The sequence below is a fragment of the Conger conger genome, chromosome 15 (genome assembly GCF_963514075.1).
Source record: "Conger conger chromosome 15, fConCon1.1, whole genome shotgun sequence".
Classification (NCBI taxonomy): domain Eukaryota; kingdom Metazoa; phylum Chordata; class Actinopteri; order Anguilliformes; family Congridae; genus Conger; species Conger conger.
In genome coordinates, this window is record NC_083774.1 from 26,384,230 (window position 1) to 26,398,542 (window position 14,313).

Consider the following 14,313-nt stretch of genomic DNA (forward strand, 5'->3'; position numbering starts at 1 on the left):
TCTGGATGCAAAAGGCAGTTCCAATGACCAATGACAGAAGAATGTTACAGAACTTCATGACAGACTTTGAATTAATTGAGCTTATTATCAGCAAAATATAGGTAATGTGGAAAATAAAAGCACTTATTTGCATAGTTTTTATATCAAATGTATACCATGAAGAAAAAAGAAAAAATAGCAACTATAGTAAACCTGTAGTCATTTTAACTGTGCTATGATATGACAATGTGGATTAATTTGAATTAAACAGTTCTTGCATAGTTAAGCAGTCACAGGAAGGTTATTTAAGCATTGTGATTAACAAATCAAAGTGAATTATATTTGGATATATGTTTTGCAAACAATAATTCATATTTTCAGAAATTCAGTACACCACCAAAGAGATTTCACAGATTCAGACCATTAATATTCCATTAATAAAAGGCAAATATTGCATAAATGTGATTGATTAGAATGTGTTCATCATGTTTCATGAGCACACAAACTGTGTCTCAGAAGTCAGTAGATGGAAGTGGTTGGTATTTGACTTTTGGCCTCTTTACTGTATAAATCACAGCTCCACACACAGTGGCAACCACAACCAGGAGAATGGCAGCAATGAAAACCAGGTTCATGTTCAAGCCCATGTTGGAAGCTGTAAAGAAAAAAAAGAAAAAAGAAAAAAAAGTTTTAGAATTCATTTGAAACCCTGAAACTCATCTATATTTTAATTAAACAAATGAATACCACATACTGCAATGGTATTCATCATCTGTGTCTACATCACATGTCTTTAATGGGTCTGGCTTGAGGATATAAAGTTATAAAGTGTGTAAGTATAAATTTACACACACGTGCATTGATCTGTATAGCATACAGATTTCAGTAGTAAATGTAATGAGCCATCCACATTATTACAGCTGCACAGGATTTAGCAAAAATACCACAATAACCTCTTCAAACTTAACCAGGGATATAGTACCTGTGGTTTCTGTGGCCTTTTTCAGACGCAAAGGGCCCTGGGAAATTGAGTGTCTCACAGTCTCTGTGGCAACAGCCCTCTTGCCGATGTGATGTGAAATGGGGGCGGCTGTGGCATTGATGCAGCCCTGAGAACATCTGGTGTAAGGCTCACCTGCCACACACAGGATGACTGAGCAGCTTATGAAGACCTAGAATCCATCAGAAGAATAAGAGAGAGCTCTGAATCCAAAAACCAGGTAGAATTACACACAATTGGTAGGGTACAAATTACCATGGTCCTATATTACCTCCTCATGTTGTCCAATGAACTGGAAAGCCTCAATTCCAAATTTGAATTCTGAACGGTTACTTGGATAGACCGTCACCGTCTCGTCCAAAGTGCAGCTGGGGAAATAAAACAGTTGAAGTCTTTCCTTGGCTGAAACAATTCTAAAAACCTTTTCTTTTACACCATCCAACTCATAATGTTCGTCTTCCCTGTCACACAGTTTTAGATTACACAAGGCTTTGTTGATTTACTCTTACTGTATTCCACTGTGAAACCCCAATTTTAAGCCTGAAGCACGAACCCATCCCCGCCCCCCCCACCACCACCACAAGACTTTTCCTTCCCTTGCACCAGTTGTCTTACCCATTTGCAAATATGTCATAGAAAATGTAATAGTTGGGGTCATCAACGGGGGTTGCTCTGCAGGACTCCACAAAAAGCTCAGTGTTGGCAATAGAGGAAGTAGCTTTGATTTCCATGTAGAGCATCTCTTGCAGTGCCACCTCTACAGGGTAGGAATCTGTGTCCATCGCAATGTTGAACTGGTCACTGTGGAAGAACTCAAACTGGTAGCTGAACTTTCCAAACCCTTTTTGTGTGAATATGTAAGGAATCTTGTGTGCACGGAACTCCAGAGACACGCGTCCCTTCTTGGGGTACGTGCATGAGAACCCAATCTTCACATGGTTTTTCCTGGTAATGACATCACCAATGTTGTCGAATGACATAATTTCATTTTTGAAGATCAGGTTTTCAGCGTCCTCCTACAAAGACAATCGGAGACACCAAAGGATATTACTCTGCGGCAACTTCACAGCTTTTATTTAGTGTATTATTTGAGTGGATCAAAGGGACTGACCTCCAGTTCAGTTCCACAGGAGCTGAGGGACACGGCAGCGATCACATGGGTGCCGTTGGAGATGGGGGTGCAGGATGGATCAATGAGACGATTAGTCCAATTATTGAGGCCTTCTCCACTTCCACTGTCATTGTGGTCTCATTACAAACCACATTGGCATTCCCTAGACATTCATTGTAGGGAAGAAATTGTTGGTGTGGCCTACAGTAAAAGTCTTAATCGTTTAAAAACGTAAGAGGGTAAGAAGATTTTTGACAGTGGACATAAGTTAAACTCTGTGCACTAGTAGTCTGCAATGCAATTATTTTTGCTGAGACGTTCATTTTCAATTCGTTCAGTCAAAAGAACAGCTCTTTCGATTGACTCACGTGAATTCACTTTTTTGTTTGATTCAGTAAGGCCAAGGTGCCTAACCCCCGTACTGGCAAACACAGGCTGTGTCTCAAATTGACTTGTGGACTAGTTATATCAAGTGTGTGTGTATATCAAGCGTGGTCATGTGATCAAAGTTAGCGGTAATGTGATCAAGTGTGTCCAAAGTACAAAAACTGTTGAAGTTCTCTTGTTGCACTTGGGAAGACCAAAAATTCAAATCTGCTTCGGAAACTTGCAATCAAACATGAAAGAATGTAAGCTATGTAGCTAAACATACAATGAAACAGCTAATGAGGGCATAAAATGATATACGTTAGCTGCAAAAACATTTTCTCTCATCTTAACCTTGATACTGCTAAGCTTTTTTCCCTTTTTACTTTGTAAGTAAAACTATACCGACATATGTTTCATTACATTACATTACAGGCATTTAGCAGGCGCTCTTACCGAGAGCAACATACACCAAACTGAAAATCGAACACAGGGACAAATGCGACCCTCAAGGAAAGTACGGTTTTGAGTCCTAGCATGACCATATAACCATCTTAACCACACATTCCTATCACAAATGTTTTTCTGCTATAACATGGATAGCTAGCTAACTGTCACTTCAGATGTCAGGCGCTGTTGGTAGTCGGATGTGTGTCAGATTACGGTCTGAATAGTAATGACGTTATAGTACAACTGTGTCACAAACATGTTGGTGCACATGAAAGTTACATTTTTGAGAAGACGAGTGCACAGGTACACCAGTGTGCAGGCTGAGTCACAGCCAAAGACTTGTGATTCTCGTTCAGAGCTCATTGACTAGGCTTGCGAACTGCCAGCAACTGATATGCGTGCATTTTGGGTTTATAATGTCCCAGTACATCGCATCATTAAATGTTTTTGCACAATTATTATGAGAGTAGATTATCTCATTAATTGGCACTACAAACCTTGAAATCATTAAATGTGCTTAATTCTTACTTAATTTGCCTGGTGCTGTGGTGTAATATTAGAGTGATGCTACATAGAGTTGGCTCCAGAATTATTGGCACCCTTAACAAAAAAATTAAAAAATTGAAAAAGGCTGCATATGATAAACAACATAGATAATGATCTATATGTTTAAACTACAGTATATGATTTTATTAAAATACATTTACTCTCATGTTTCAATGTTTTTATTTTATAATCTCATTTCATCTAAAAACCACAGGTGCCAAAATGATTGGCATCCCAAGCAACTGTAGATAAAATTTACTTTTAAAAAGTTACTTTAATTTTTTTAAATCTCAGTCTAAAGGAACTATATTTTCTGCTTCACTAAAGTATAAAAATGAGGTAACAAGCATGCAAAATCCCTTTGTCAACCATCATCATGGGAAAAGCCAAAGACATGTCACAGACACAGATGGTAATTGACCATCACGTCGGGTAATGGGTACAAAAAATACATAAACGGTTAAACATACCACTGTAGGGGCAATAATAAAAAGGCATAAAACATATAGAATGGTGGCAAACTTGCCAGGAAGAGGACACATTGTGCATATTGTCCACACATGCGGTAAGAAAGATAGTAAGGGAGGCCATAAGTAACCCACGGATAGAAGTTTAAGAATTGCAGAGATAGATTGTCTCTTGGGGTAAAAAAACCCAAAAAAACCTCCATACCAGCAAACTATTTGGAGGGATGGCACAAAGACAACCCTTACTGAGTACAATAGACAGAAGCAACTTGCATTTGCCAAACCTCATTGGAATCATGACTGGAAGACAGTGCTATGGTCAGATGAGACCAAAATGGAACGTTTTGGCCATACACACCATCGACATGTTTGGCAGCAAAATGGAATGCATACAAGGAGAAGCACCTCATACCTACTGTCAAATATGGCGGTGGGTCATTGTTGGTTTGGAGTTGTTTTGCTGCCAGTGATCCAGGGGCACTATGTAAGATCAATGGCGCAATTAAATTAACAGAGTACTAGGATATCTTGGCAGAAATCTGGTTGCTTCTGCTAGGAAGTTGAGTCTTGGCCATAGGTAGATTGTCCAGCAGGGCAACGACTCCAAGTATACATCAAAATGCACACAGATATGGTTCAGTAAATACAACTATGTTCTGCAATGGCTAACTCAGTCCCATGAAAAACCTGTGGTCTGAACTGAAGAGGGGGGTATCCCAAGGGTATGACTGATTCTGAAAGGTTCTGCTTGGAGGAATGGTCAAAAATCCCTCCAAATGTGTTCTCTAACCTTAACAAAATGATAGGAAAAGACTCATGGCTGTCATCTTTTGGGGAAATTTTTTTTTTGGTTGGTTCCATTGAACCATCAATAAAGCACACTATTTTATAGATATTGGAAAAATAAAGCTTATGTCTATAACTATTATTTTTTGTTTATTTTTTAAGGGTGCCAATAATTCTGGAGCCCACTGTATATCATATATCCACATGCAGACCCTTTCATACATGCCAGTCATTCTATTCAGCCCACACTTTCAAAAAGGATTAAGCTATTTCTTTATTTTCTTACCAGTAACAGTTTTTTACAAGCTAACAGTTAAACATTATGGGCAGAATCAGAACTAAATACTCACCATTTATGTGTCTAACTATGACAATGATGCATCTCATTTCAGAATGAAAGATTCTGGACCTGAAAGGTTGGACATGATCATGAGACAAGAACAGGGCAAATGTAAATTATACATAATATTCTAAATAATGACTTGACAGTAAATACAATTTTCAAGCTCAAATTATTATGTTTATCTTTGACTGGCCTGTAGCGTTGTGGTTAAGGCACATGACTAGGACCCGCAAGGTCCGTGGTTCGATCCCCGGTGTCACCACAATAAGATCTGCATGGCCGTTGAGCCCTTGAGCAAGGCCCTTAACCCTTCATTGCTCCAGGGGAGGATAATCTCCTGCTTAGTCTAATCAACTGTACGTCATTCTGGATAAGAGCATCTGCCAAATGCCATTAATGTAATGTAATGTAATATAATGTTGTTCCGTTCATTAAATTCACTCTGCTACTATCAGTATACTACCAGTAAGAATAAAAATGGCATTCTTACAAGTGGGTGACATTGTACAAGAAATTAGATTAAGACTGCGAGTGTTATGTTGACTCAGTATGCTAGTTTTAACAAAAGCTGCATTTTCAAAGACCTCTCAGAATAATGTGATCAACAACTTTGTTGACAACTTACCCAGAATAACTCTCTGCAATGAAGCAAATGGGAATATGATCACCAAAGTCATTTTCTGTTGGTGTCCATCTGATTAGAGATTCCCCAACTGGTCCTTTGATACTGTTGTACTTTGTGATGTTCAGTGGTCCACTGATAATAAAGTTATTTATCCTGTATGAAGATGCATTTTTATCAATATCAGAAATCAGTATATGGGCATTTTCAGTTTTCATAGGCATTTGAAAAATATTTGCTGCTCAATTATTTTATCTAAAGAGTTTACATATCTACATAATACAATTGCATAAAATAGCAATGTATTTTTGTCCCATTGCAATAACAGAACTTCGACCTTGACCTGCTCTATCAAAATCAGTTACAATCACCCCATATTTTGAGTTTTAGAAGCTACTTGAAAATGGAGAATATCCTTTTATTTTTATTTTTTTTTCTCATATCATATACATCAAACTCAACAAACAACATAACAAAACTGAGTTAAGATATGTCTGCCCCATTTGAAAAGATATAAAGAAGAAAGAAAAAAAATGGTAATAATAATAATAGTAATAATAATAATAATAATAATAATAATAATAATAATAATAATAATAATGAATAAAGAAATAAATAACTGAAATCAAATAAAACATGGGATTAAGTGTGAGGGGGGAGGGGTTAGGGTAATCTTTTATAGCAATTTATGAAATTCCTTAAGCATTATTGATCTCCATTAATCCACTCCAACTCATTCTGAATTTAAAATCTGTAATATGTTTTTCCAAGTTTCCTTATATAACGTATCTTCCTGCCTTTCTGTTTTCAAAATTTAAATAATGTTTCATTAAGTGCTGCCATTCTATAATTTTTGGTGCCATACTATTTTTCTACTTTTGAAAATTAATCTTCTTCTGCTGAGAAAAAAAACAATTATCATCGGTTGCATTTACTTTGTTCAGCATTAGCCTTAATCTCTTTAAATAAGCATAATGATGGCAATATGTCTAGTTGTTTATCTAGTGCTTTTGATAAAATCATTTCCAATGCCAATTTCAAATGCCAATGCGACCGTCAGCCAGCAAAGAAACTGAAAGCGACTTTTCAAATAATTTAAGGCAATTACCAAAGAGAACATCAACTATGACAAGTATAAAGATTTATGATAAGATTAACCAGATTAAGATTTATTAGAGATCTACATGCATGGATTGCAAAACCGTAATAGCTTCAGGGGAAATTCTTGGTTTCAATGTACTGCGAATTGCAATGTAGTACCACTTCCGGGTTACGCCACACACACGCCATGCACACTTTCAGGTTACGTCATGACCACTTCCGGGTTACGTCACGTCCTCTTCCTGGTTACGTCACACCCATTACTGAGTCCGAGTAACGGATACGGATACAAGTATCTTAATTGGTTTAACGAATACTGAAACGAATACAAGCAATGCACTACTTGCTCACCCCTAGTAATTAATACATTTTCCTTTCCATGAACTCCTTGCTAAAGATTTGTTTTGAATGATTATCCAAGGGTTATCCCATAATCTGGGCTGCCTTTCCCGAGGCCTTCTTAATGCTACATCATTCGTAAGTTATACCTTGAGCTGTACCGGGAAACACAGCCCTGATCTCTTCCAAGAACTTAAAAGAATGGACAAATCCATCTTGACCTGGGCTGCATTATGACTTAAAAGTAATTATGATAGAACAGGTCACATACTGTTTGGTACCCAAATTATACTTATAACAATACTCCTTTAACTTAAATTCACAGGAATAAACATGAGTGTAGCAACTGCTATCTTACGATGATTGTGTTGCTGCGGCTTTGAGCCGAATTTCCAGCTCCTGATTGATGGAGGCGTTGTAGATTTCTCCATTTCTTGGAGTTGGGTACAGAAACTGTGGCAAAATGTCTCCCTCAGTACAGGAATACACAGGTGGGTCAACTGAAATTCAGTGGCAGAGAAATATGAGAAGGAATATCAAAATTCACTGAGCAGGAGTATGCAGGTCAGTCCCCTTGTTATTGGATTAGCCATAGACAGATTTAATTCTGAATTAAACTTACTTTGGATTGAAAAGTGCAGAGGAATTATGCTCAATGGTCCAGGAGAGGAGGTTGCAGTGGTCGGCTGATTGTGTGGTCCAGTGGTTGTGGTTTTTGGCCACGGCTGACTTTGCGGTCCAGTGGTTGTGGTTTTTGGCCATGGCTGGTAGTGCGGTCCAGTGGTTGTGGCTTTTGGCCATGGCTGGTAGTGTGGTGCAGATGTGAGTGCAGTTGTGCTCAAAGGCGGATTGTACCACCAGGAGGAAGCAGTAGCATTGAGCTGTTGCCCCCCTTGAGTTAGAGGTGGTGGCGTAGTGTTGGGGTGGTTCCACCAGTGAGGAGCAGAGGTGGTTGTAGTGGGCTGTGGCCACTGCACTGTTGCTGCATTTATGGGTTGGTTCCACCACCAGGGGGAAGGTGTGTTGTGGTGATGGCTCCCCCAGTATGGTGTGGGTGTAATGTTGGGCTGGTACCACCACCTTTGTGTCGTAGGGGCTGCTCTAGCCATAGGGCCGTAGGTCCAAGGTTTCTGTACTGTAACTAGTGGAGACTTGATGGACATTGTGCCATCGGTGTAAGACAGAGTGATTTGTTGTCTGGGGTAATCCTCCACCACCATCTCAAAGGCATGAACATTTTGGGAGTTAGTGTTCCTGTAAGTCAAGGTGCAGGAATTCTTAAAAAAGAAAAAAGAAAAAAAAAGGAAATTAGCTGCATTGTTAAGAGAGAACAAGTGATATGAGTGAAATTTCTAAGCACAGTTGTGTTTCCTTCTCTTTCAAAAGACTATGCTTGCCCACTAGATCATTTTCCATAATTACATAGGGAAGGGGTAAAGTGGATATGTCTTTTTTTCATTACCAGTTAATAAGCAGCACATTTAAATTCCATGATCTCAACTTTCTCAGAGAAAACCCTAATGAATCAGCTAAGCCTTGTACCTCAGATTATTTAGAGTATTGAGCCTGTGTATTTGTTAATGCTTTTTACAATGGATTAACACAATGGTATGGGCTCAAATTAGAACCTGTACTGAAGGCTTTGGAACTATTAGTGGATTCTGAACTATTTGTTATTTTCCAACATTTTGCAGGGACAATAGAAGCACCTTGCTCACAGAAAACAGAGAGGAGATCAGCAGATCACAGAGTACACTGGGAACAACCAACAGAACAATGTCAGCAGTGAGTGGAGGATAGTTTCTGCATACTTCCCACAGGCATTTTGGAAATATAGCCAGAGAGTATCCTCCAATCAGTAGTGTTTTGTTGACTGACACCAACTGATAGGACTCCTCTCTCCTTTCTCTGAGTAAGATAACATCATGGACATCCTATTATATGATCCCTGTTGTTTGTTGGGGCGGCCTGTAGCATAGTGGTTAAGGTAAATGACTGGGACACACAAGGTCGGTGATTCTAATCCAACTGTAGCCACAATAATATCCACACAGCCGTTGAGCCCTTGAGCAAGGCCCTTAACCCTGCATTGCTCCAGGGGAGGATTGTCTCCTGCTTAGTCTGTACGTCGCTCTGGATAAGAGAGTCTGCCAAATGTCAATAATGTAATGTAATGTTGTATGTCTTTTAGATTCTTACTTGATCCAGGTGGAAGCCAGAATGCTGGTAGCAGTAACTGCACTCATTGGAATGAACAATTCCATATCTGCATCTAACATGGTCCTTATCAGGGTCATGAGCCAGCAGGTATAATGTCCTAGGACAGTCCTGAGGTACCCTGTAAATGTAAAATGATAAAAAAGAACAAACAAAATCCATGTGAACATAGTATTCTCTGCCTTGTATTTGTCAATTGTATGCTTATTTTTGTATTATATTCAGCACAGGGGAGGAATACTAATCTAATGCAATATGAGTTATTGTATTAATCAGAAAGTATAAACAGAGGCAATTATGCAGTGTCACTCATATCTATAATTTTATTTTGCAAATTTTATTATTTAGTGGGGTTTAAGTCTTGCAAAAATGTAGCCTACATTTTCCAACCAACCCTAATGGGTCAGAATTGTGAAATGTACGGCATGAACCAGACTCACATAATCCAAAATTGATATGCATATTCTAGTTTACGTTTAAGAGTAATCTTGTGATAGTGGTCACAATAGGCAGCTCAGTAGATTTACTTACAGTAAGTCACACCTTATACTTCACAGCAAATGTGAAAAACTGACATCTGAAGAAAAATATTCAGACATACAAGCTGCATGGAGATATTTTCTTGCTTTAGACCACAAAACGCGAAATGCCCTACACCTTCCATTGTAAAGTCAACAGGTTGTCAGAAAACGTCTATAAATAGCCTAATATAACCTTTGTTGCACAAAAAGCAGTTGGAGTCACAAACAAATAATGAAGCAGTTTTTATTTTATTTATTTTTTGAACCGAAGATGAAACGGGCAACAGTTTGTGAGAAGCTATGACATTACCGGATGAAAGGTATAATTGTTGTCACTGGAGATCTGTTGGGTTCCTGTGTGTCTGACCTCATCCCAAGGTCCACATGTGTCAAAAGACTCCATGGTGCACCAGTGCCACGTGAATTATAAATCCAACAGCACCCCGATTTCCTGTAATAGGAACAAAACATGGATTAAAAAACCTCCCTGCTGAATTGAATTGGCCTTTCTAACCCCTGATCCTGAAAGACTTACCGCATTTCAAAAGGCTTGTTGCTTGAAATATTTCTTGTCATTAATGCTTCTGACTGACACCACCCTTCTGTTCTATAACTGACTCCAGTAGGACTGTGATCCACTGGACCTATTTCAAATCGATTCACGTTCCCACAGTTCCCACTGATACAGTTCCAGGTGTCCCATGAATAGCAGGTATGGAAAGTGCGCTTGTAGCGGAAGTCCACCTGCAATTAAAACAGAATTATCATTGTTCATTAAAAAAATATGAAACAATGCTTTTAATGGTAAACTTGAATTTCTTACTCAAGTTATATATTGATGTGATTATGTTATTATGATGTTAAATGCTTTTTCAAAACCTAATTTATCTATAGCTTACATTTAGAAGGGATGGACATGGTTAATCAATTACCTGGTTAACCAGAATGGCACACTTTTTGGTAAAGTGACCAGGAGACCATCAAAAAAAGCTTCATTGATGGTTTCATACATCTGCAATATCTGCAATATTTCTGTTTTCAAACAGAAATTGGTCACTTTTGTCACCATACTTTTTTTGGCATGACATGTTGTATGTACTGACTAGTTGTACACATTTTAAGACTGTGCTTATCTATTACCGCTTATTCATAATGTTATGTTATTACAGGTTAGAATTGGTTTGGGATATTGTGCATCTGTGGGGAAGTGTGTTACATGACATGGACACTCTTCCTTAATTTTTCAGGATCAAAACAATAAAAAACATTCTTGTAATAACAAACAGTACAAAATGGTTAATGAACTCCCATTTGGTGTCCCATTTTAGCTAACACATTGGAAGAGCCGAAAACCACAAACCCGTGAATTTCCTTTTTCACTTTGGAAAAAACATTGGGCAAAGTCGCATATTAGCGGGCAATTCTGTCTACCGGTATAGCTTACATTGTCCCATGCCATGGCAGCCTCCCATGAACATATTATTGGTGATCTGCTATAGACATATGCTGTGTTTTGTGCAATCATCAATTAATTAATAATAAGTTATTTGTTGCCATCCCCAATAACGTCCCTGTTGTGCAGTAACATATCTATATTAATATGCTTATACTGAATTTTATTGTTTTAGTTTTGGTCCAGTCTATTGAAGCTTGCATGTACAGCCTATTCTAAAAAAAGATTTTTAACCGATTAATCACATACATTTGACCAGTTAATCAAACCATTAAAATACTGAAAATTCCCATCCCTAACATTTAGAAAGGGGCATTGTAAGTGGTCTGTGTGCCTCTTCCACCTGCCTGCAAAGCAAATGTCCAATCTGGGACAATGGAGGCATTGAAATTAACTGAATAGTGGCTTAGTTAAAAAAAAATGTTTTTCTCCTTTTATTACAAACATATACAATATATTTATATAGATATATATTTATATATAATATATCAGATATATATATATATATATATATATATATATATATCTGAAACAACTGCCTCACCCTGAACGATCCATCTGGGTTCTTTCCTTTCGGAGTGAAGGTCAGGACTCCACTATAGAAGTGGGAGGCCAGAGCCCCACAACATGAGGCCAGGAGCAGCAGCAGTGTGTAGGAGGCCATGGTGCTCCAGTCGAATCAGACCTGCTGAATCAATACCGCTCACCCACAGACACCATCATTTATATGCTCTCAGAAACACAAACCAGTTGGATGACTTACAGTCCAACAATACAAAAGACCACAGGAATGAGGAAAATTCTTAAAAGAAAAGTAAACAATTCATTAACAATGCTGCCAAATTACGTAATTCTCTCACTTCACTTTCACACATGCATTGATTGAGTCCCAAAAATGTATTCAATACTTTCTATGGAATATGCTTGTGTAATGAAGAAGGTCAACCTTGGCCATTATTTCTTTTAAACCAATGATAAACTGTACTTATTTTTTTTTTTAATGTTTAAATAAATGTACCTTTCTTGTTAATCTATCTTGTTAATCACAGGTAAAGTCAATGGGCCGCATATATGAAACGTGAGCCAAACAAAATTTCCCATAACTCCTTCCTTGCAGGAATAATGTGGGATTTATCAAAGTTTTCAGATGTCAGTTTTTTCGTGGGAGCCAAACTTGAAAGTGCACGGTTCTAAAGTGTGCTTTGTGCATTTATTATTCCTTTAATTTATATTTTATTCTGATTCTGAGTGGCAAAATTATTTTAATAAGCCAGTTGTAATATTATATTACAACAGGATTCAACATTACAATGGGTCATGTTTCATTCCTGTAATCCTGATTAGTTAATGCTTAAGTGGAGTGTGATATAAATTCCATAAAACATGTACGCCCTATTTTTTCTATAAATAGGGTGTACCCTGATTAGACCGTCGTTTTTATGTCTGGCCTCTCTTTGCTTTAACCTATTAGAAGATTTGGGGCATGGCGTAGCCTACTCCGGAAAGAACGTATATTCAAAGGCCGATTTCAGAAGAAGGCTCACAGAAGAAACAACGAACAATAACGGGCAGTTTAAGTTCAAACATCATGGTATAGAAGTGGCATATGGCATGTGGCTGATGCGCTTAATTTGTTAATGAGTTTTGTTTTTGGCATCGGGTTAATTTCAGAGGTTGACGTGAACTGTTTTTCCCAGTCGAATAGAAGAGTACTTCTGGCTTACTTCCAGAACATGGTCAGGTGCTTTATGTCAAACCATTTTTGTTTTACCTGTTCCACAGTATGTGGAACTCAATACAGAGATACAAAAACAAAAACAGCAATATCTCTGACTGGACTGGAATGCAGCATTAAATCAGATCATGTATAGGCTACACAGTATTTTTTTCTCTGCCATCATAAGGTATATCAGTTTCTGCTCATTATTTTGTGTGCGTGCTTTTTGTTTACAATTGATTGGTATTTATCAACATACACACTTGGATACAAAAAAAGCTGTGTCTACTCCTGTTTCATAAATCCGGCACAACTTTTAGTTTGTTTCCAATCACACATACATTTGCACACGGATTTCCGAAAATATTGATAAATGAGGCCCAGTGTGTGCAAAATACAGCAAAAAATACAGCACATTACATTTGCATTACATATTAAATTTACACAAATTTCACTTTTTACCAAGCTTTTGTTGTTGTTGTTTTCTAAAAGAATAAACATAATTTTAAAATTATTTTTTAGCATTTTAGGCCATCCCTACCATCTGAAAAGCGATACTTCTCAATTTGTTCTATTTCATTCTGTTTTTTATATCACACTGAGCCTGTCAAGCTCAAATCACTTGCAGAAAAAATCTATATGAGACAATTATTTTAAATATATATATTTAAAATTAATTATATTAAATTATATTTCTTGAAAAGTGTAGAAATAAAATTTCTCAAAATGTTTTCATGTGTTGCTATGGCTATAAGTAGGGAGCTATAGCCATCATTGGACATTTTCTTCAACCCTATAACATTCAACCCTTTCACACATTTTACCATATGAGGGCATACATACTGCTTTCAAATCAGTCACTTCTGAACTTAATTTCTCAAAATGTTTCCATTTTATTAAATTATCATAGATATTGTTAAGCAAATGATCTCAAAGATGTTCATATAAATACATTTATTAAGTATTAATTTCCACTTGAAGGTAATACAATGATTATTGTGTTCTCTCAGTTATGAACTAAAGGCTGAGGACATATTAGAATTTTCATCAGTGAGTTTATATTAGTTTTAACACACAAATTTTGAATTTCACCTTGAATTGTTGACTGTCCCTTCAACCCTTTTACACAGGATTCAGCACCATTACATTATGAATTTGTGTTATTTTTACAATAAGAAGGTAATAATGGAATAATGGACAGGGAGTGTGTATTATTGTTATTATTGTTTTGATTTGCCATTGGAATCAGTGATTGGCATTTGTCAACATGAAGACCATCGTTGGAGTCTCCCAAA

The 14,313-nt window shown here is 37.3% G+C and overlaps 1 pseudogene; it reads right to left on the reverse strand.

The window, feature by feature from the left end:
- Positions 1-456: 456 nt before the first annotated feature.
- Positions 457-11,965, reverse strand: LOC133111093 (ZP domain-containing protein-like; annotated as a pseudogene).
- Positions 11,966-14,313: the final 2,348 nt, after the last annotated feature.